Below are 7,310 nucleotides of genomic sequence, written 5' to 3'. Positions count from 1 at the left end.
CAGATGTGGACGAATGTGTTCTGATCAAGTGAGGCCAAAATCAGACTTTTTTTGATCTTCATTCAAAGACCTGTCAGTGTGCCCCAGCTGCCCACATCCGAAGGGCAGCCGGACTCAGCTGAAGCCTCCATCATCTGGAGGAGACCTCAAAGTGGAGTCACTGCTTCCCCACATCAAACTTAGCCACATAACATGGCTCAGGTGATCAGGGGGGGTTTAAGTGCCTCTCTTTGGATGTTTTCCAGGCAAGTCCTATTGGACGGTGACGGGAAGACCCAGAACCTTCTGGAGGGCCTATATATCCCGTCAGACCTGGGAACGTCTTCATTAGAGCTGAAAGGTGTCATTCGGGAGACGGATGTCTGGGTTTTCCTCCCCAACATGTTACCCCGGTAACCCAATCTTAGATAAGAGGGGTACAGCTAAGGTGATGACACCCCTAACCCATCTCAGACAGATTGAAGGAGTAGTCAACTAACTGTATTTACCAACCCAAGCTTTTTGTGTTTTTAAGTACCACATACATGTACAAATCATAGATAACTCATACATACAAATAAACTGTTATCACCAGGTTTCATATGCGAGGCAGCCATATTAAGGTTTGTGATCAGGAATTCAAGGAACTTTCATGTCAGTTTTTTTTTGGTGAATTATACGTTTCTTTTAGCTTTGTTTTTATGACATGCAGCAACGTGCCATGACTTGAGAAACCATTAGTAAGTGATCTAGTTAAAGTCTATATCTAGATCCAGTTGATGATCTTAGACTTGAATATTGATGTTCAAACACTCCTCATCCAAGCTGAATGAGCTTGAGTAAATTCGCTCAAATAGCTTTTTGAAAATTCAGTGTCTTCCACCTCACAATTATGCGCTACTTTGTGTTGGTTCCATCATATAAAAATCCCCCAAAATGCATTGATCCATGAGGCTGTAATATGGGCAAAAGTGAGAAAGTTCAGTAGGCCTTGAATACTTTTGCAAGACACTGCATGTAGAATGCTCAGAGCAGTGTTTTTTTTTTTAATCTACATCATCCAAATGCACATCTCCAAGTCACCTCCTCAATGAGGTTTGATCTAGCAGCCTGGAGGGAACACAGGGAAGAGAGTGGAAGGGACAGCAGCGCGACATCTTGCATACAGAAGCATCTGCCTGTCTGTTTCTCTGTCTCTGTCTCGCTAGGTGTCCAACGACTACAAGTCCAGGCTTATTTTCAACCTTTCATTCCCTCAAGCAGCAGACTCCCCCCACCCCTCCTTCTTTAATGACCCTCAAGCCGCACCTCCACTCCTTTGAAAAGTTCAATCCACCTTCGCCTCACCCGGCCAGCTACTATCTGCCTGTAATAACTGAAGCACCTCATCTTTGTAGATGGACTAATTTGCTGTCTTTGTGCCGTTTTGTTCGCCTCCCTTTTCATTGGATTACTCGCTCCACCTGCCATACTTGAGGATTCCTTGACGTCCCGCAACCCTCACTGCCCCTTGCTGCCTCTCATGTGGACGCAGCCGCAGCCACTACTGTCACCTACTGCACTCTGCTGGCCTCTTTTGGCATTGCGTCTGCATAGTCTCCTGTACATGAAGCCGTGCAGTAAGAGATCAAATTTAATGGTTGCGTTAATAGTTCATCTTTCACACACCTGTAATCCTAAATGTGACCAGATTAGAAGTTTGTCTCCGTTCCTCCTTGCTGGCTCTCCTGTGAGGCATGGAAAAAAGAAAAAAAAGCAATCATTTGGAGGATTCTCAAGGGCCCAGTAGCCTTGTGATGCACCAGGTGTCATTTGCTCACTCTGCTGTGTGTCTTATCATCCTGGAGTGGTACATTACTCCTCACATACCCGCAGGAGTTTTGTGAGCTCCTGCGGATGGATGGCTCAGCACACTAACTTTGGAAAATACTTTCAGATCTTATGCGGCGTAAAATTCAGACGAGCCGCTCACCGACAAAACACACAGCCATTTGTATTCCGCTGGTGGTTTCGCTCTGTGTTTGAGAGGCCCAAGAACCGCTCCAATCATTCGGCATGTCAGTTTTTTTCTATCTCTTCTTTTTGGGAGAATCACAGGCTTAAAATAGCTACGGCCATTTTGGATTTGGCTAGCGCCGGTGAGGAGGCGGATGCGGCGCAGCTGGCTAAAAGGTTTCTGACAGCGGCTATTCAGGCCTCCCCGGATATGAGTACGCAAACACAAACGCCTTCGCACGACGGCGACACACAAAACACAGACCCACCGGCCCAACAGAACTTGGCAGGGCTGTCGCCGCAGCGCTGGCCAGAAAACTGAGGCCAGAGAATGACTTTGCTTCTCTGTGTCAGCAGCTGTCCCTCAGCGCAGAGTTTGGGGACGAAGGAGGGACTGCGACTGTGCTCTGCCTGAGTGCCGCTAATAAGAACAGGAAGCCCAGATAAAGGGCTCTCTTTCATGCTGTAGCGCTGGCATAATGAGCCCTGGCATCTGATGGATTACTCAGACTTATTTTGCAAAAAGCCTGCCTAATTTTTACTTTCGCTCTCCACTAACCCTGCGCTCTCCCAGACTGTTGAACAAAGGCCAGCCTTCTCAGTGCCTTGATGCTCTCATCGCGCGGCCATCATGCGCATTACGTGTCTTCCGCTCGTTAATCGCCCGGTGATAAGTCGGACACGATTTCCTGGAGCAGCAGACGGAAACGATGAGAGCGCTCGGCGAAGATATGGCGCATAGCAGACGCCTTTAGTCACAATGGTCACGACTGGGGGGATATAGTTTCAGCTAATTTCATAAAGCTAATTCACTCAGTCGAGGAGGGAAGTGGAAGAGTGGGGGGGACGAAGAAGAAGATCCTATAGCTGACAATGGAGTATTTCTCTGATTGGCCTAAAATGCTGCTGCATTGTGTTGGAAGTTTACACACACACACACATGTACGTCAGACTCATTTTGGGATTTTAATTATCTCCCTCTATGACTGCCTACACAACAAACCTCGGTTATTCATAAAAACACAACGTTGCTGTGAACGTTTTTCCAAGACTCTGGCTCAAATATTTACATACATCTTCCACTAATGTTACATGTTCATTTCCAAGTTGAAGAAAACCTCAGAGTTAGTTTTTTTAGCCAGTAGCAAGGCTCTCATATGCAGGTCTGGAAAAAATTAAGAGAGCACTTAAAGTGATCAGTTTCTCTGATTTTACTTTTTATAGGGACATGTTTGCAGAAAATGAGAAATGGTCAAAGTAATGAAAACGATGCAGTGCTTTCAGACCTCAAATATGCAAAGAAAACAAGTTAATGTTCATTTAGAAGCAACAACGCTAATGTTTTCACTCAGGAAGAGTTCAGAAATCAACATTTGGTGGAATAACCACCAGGTTTTCATCAGGATTCAGTGCCATTGGGCTCTTTATTAAAGGAATGATCTTGTAAAGAATCTGACAAGCAAAATCTCTTCTTGAGAAAACTTTTAGCAGCTTGACCTCAAAAGTCTTGAAAAAGGTGCTGTAAAATCAGTAGTTTTAGGCCTGAACAAAAAAAAAAAAAATGTTGAAACATCCTGGACAGACTGTTTTATTGTCAAATCACACAAGGCTTGAGTCAACTGGGTATAATGTCCAAACTAAGTGGAATAACAGGGAGGGTTCCAGAATCTCATGGTGGCGGCATGTTGCTCTGTTACGTTGGTTTTTCCTTTTTTTTTTTTTTTTTTTAGACTTTTGTTTGTAACTTGTTTGGTTGAAGCACTGCATGTTTGGACAGTTATCTCCTCTGGATTTGGATGCTGTGTGACAGGAATCACTTTTGCTCTCACTTATTTTGCTTTTGGACAGTTGTTCCGCATAATCATGGGATTTTTTTTTTTTTTTTTGAACAACCGGGAGCAGCTAGCTAGCATCTCAAAAACCCAAGCAAACCCTGGAGTCATGGATTCAGGTCAGGAACAAAAAGCAAAGAGAGAAGGAGAAAGTCAAACCATCTCTTCCATTGTTTATCATAGATGTTAATGAGGAATATCATCTGCTGCTCAGATATTGAGCCGTTAGCATGTTGTGACAACACTACAGTCAGAACGCATCAACCTAACCAAGTGTTCTTCTTGTCACTGTGGCAAAATTCAAACCTTTTTTAACATCCTTACTTCACTGGATGTTGAATAAGTGGAAACCTGGTCTGAAGCATCGGTTTTAAAGAGCATTTAAAGCCGTATGCTAGGTCCTACTGTTGTGGCCAAAGCAGCTGAAGAACCACAAGGAGGGTTTATAGTGTGACCCCAGCGAAAAACAACATTCCTGCTTTGTTTTTTAATGTGAAGAGCTTTGAATTAAACCACAGCTGCATTGGGAGGGATTCATAACCTTGGCAGCTTGAAAGACCAGTAGCTTCCTAACAAGGGCGAGGACCTTGTTTTCTTCTCGCATGCATGCGCCGCACAGCCAAAGAGCGAGACGTGACGGTTCACGCGAGCGGCGGTGCTTTTGCCCGTGTTACACGAGCACATGTGTGCACTGTAATCAAAGTGACTGTGTGAAAGCGACAAAACGCTTCTTCTGCCTGCTCACCTCAGGAATAACTATGGAAACTGAAAGCTCACGAGGAGCCGTGCCACAGGTCTCTGTGCGACCGATCGATCAAATTGATCTAAAATTCAGCTTTAACCGGCTTTACACGTGACGTTTCACTGGAGCACTTTTTTCCAGTCCCAGTTTCAAGCTTGTTGTTGAGCTTTACTGACAGAAATGAGGAATAATAAACACATATGAACGAGGTCACTTTGAGGTTATGGAAAATGGTTGAGTATAATTACCAGTGGGTCCTAAGGCTGATTAATTGTGATTAATCTGATTAACTGTGATTAATCGATTGTTGAAATAATCTAATTTAGCTGTAAATGAATTGCTATAGGGAATACACAAAAAAACTCATTTGCTTGCAAAAAGACAACATATTCAGAGCAGTAATTAAGCAGAGATATTATATTAAAAAAATAAATATAAAAAAAATCTGCATAACTGTTAAGGTCACCTTCAATGGCAGAAATGGCAGTGAGGAGTTTTACGTATCTGTGAATGAACTTTGACCCACCATTCCCCTAAAACTTGCAGTTACAGTTCAGCATGACAGACCACTGTACGTCATTATGATGCTCCCAACAGCAGAAGCTGTCGGTGGAGCAAATAAGTCTTTAATATTGAACAGGCAGTGTGACGGAAGGGGACCAGTGATGAACAATAAAACCAGTGAGCTTCTGTACTGAGGTAATGATGGAGAACGCCGTAGGATTCAGACGAGCTTTAGCAGGAACAGCTGTGGACGAGGGCATAACAATGAGTCTGCAGGAAGGTGACAAATAACCGAGGGAGCTGAGCCAGACAGAGGAGCAGCAAACTCATATAACACAATTTGTACTTTCCACTAAAGTTTTGATTTTGTCCCGTCAGTCAACAGAAAATCTCCCAGACAGTTTTGCTTCAAGACGGGTTTTTTTTTTTTTTTTTGGCAATCGTGAGGAGGGCCTTTTCTTTTGGTCAGCCATGGTTTGGACTCCACCACTGATGCCATTTTCTTTCTTATTGTAGAATAATGACCTCAACTGAGCTGCCATGTTTCTGATTTTGTTCTGGGTTCTTTTGTGATTCCTCTTGTTTTGGGATGATGATGATGATGATGATGATGATGATGATGATGATGATGATGATGATGATGCTCCAGAGGTATTTTCATTGCTCTCTCCACTTTTTGTGGATAAAGCTTTTCCTGAAAACAAACAAAATAAAAACAATCAAAATGAAAGTTGAAATGTATTTACTGAACTGGGTCTCAGAGGTTCATCTATCTTGTGCATGATCAGGTTTCCTCAGACCTAATAATTCACCCTTCTGGAGAATGTGACATTTTAAGAACACAATGTCTGAGTGTTTTGTGAATTTTGTCGTTTGATCTGTTCTACGACCTTCTGTTTGAGGATGACTGTGATTATTTCAACGCTATAGCGTGGAGCAGAAGCTGCCGGGACTCCTATAAATGTCCCCAGATAACTGGTATTTGTTTTACCTCTAAGAACCACTAAGATCTCTGTGGTACTGTAGCATAATTAAAGACAGAAATATTCTGTTCCTCCAATTTATTAGACTTGTTGCTGGATGTTTTCTCCACATAAACAAACTTGTCAGACAAAGAGGAGAGTAGTGACCAGCGAGGCAACATGGGAGAACAGGTTTACCCAAGTTGCTTCCCAACAACTCCTTTTTGAAGACTCAGATCTGGACAGACTTGAGTCTCAGGTAGTGAGAAAGAGGAAACGTCTCCGTTTACTGGGGATTGTTCCACCCGCAGAGCCACACAGAGAACCGAACTCTATACGCTTGAAAAAGAAAGTGGTGAAACTATAGACAGCAGGAGCTCTGGATGCAAAGTAAGCTGGAAAACACTCATCACCTCTGATCGGGTTTCACCACAGAAAAGTGAATGGTAGAGCTAACAGACAGGGCAGTCAGAGCTGGTGGAACGGATCCAGAATCAGTGAGGCTGTAATAAGAGTCCAGGTACTTGAAGCAAAGGCTGAGAGCTAAAACCACAGTAACTCACAGAGCAATCAGGGAACAAGCAATGGCATTGAGGCAGAAAACATATCAGATAGTTCAGACCACTCAAAGGCTGATTATAGGTCTCGAGCCTATAAATAAAAATTAATCAATCGGGTTGGACACCATGCCTATGGGCTCGGGTCAGGCTAAGTTGGATTTTTCAGGCCTGATATAAACTCTTAAGAGAAACAGGCAAAAGCAGCAGGAAAGCTAAAGCTAGTTAGCATGGCCGCCGCTGATGGTGGACAAACACTTTCCTTGTAACGGTAAGTCGTTTCTCCTCCATTAACACATTTAGCACCATATACATGAGGATAGTTGACAGCGCTACGACCCTCCTCCTCGTTCTGATTGGTTGTTTTTGACCGAGAGTGGTGAATTTTTGCGGACCGCAATGGTAGCACTGGGAGGAGATGGAAAAGTTTGATCGTTTCATGGATTATCTGTCTCATATCATGCTGTCACAACATGGTGACAGTTTTATATGTGAAAAAATATATATTTTTATAAAAGTTATATGCTGCAGCCTTAAGCAATAAAAAAAGCACACGAACGACAGTTTAGCTAAAAGTCTCCTTCCAGCGAGAGCTGAAACATAAACGACAGGCCTGCTGGGTCCCTGGGCTGCATTTGCAACAACGTACGTACACGTTGAACGTTCGTGCATTAACATTTCCGTTCATATCTGCGCTAATGGAGCATGCGAGAGGCGACTGTGTGTTTTCTCCAAGTCC

This window comes from Poecilia latipinna, unplaced genomic scaffold, assembly GCF_001443285.1.
Source record: "Poecilia latipinna isolate Pla-1442-1.1 unplaced genomic scaffold, P_latipinna-1.0 Scaffold499, whole genome shotgun sequence".
NCBI classification, from domain to species: Eukaryota; Metazoa; Chordata; class Actinopteri; order Cyprinodontiformes; family Poeciliidae; genus Poecilia; species Poecilia latipinna.
Note: the sequence above shows the minus strand (reverse complement) of the source record.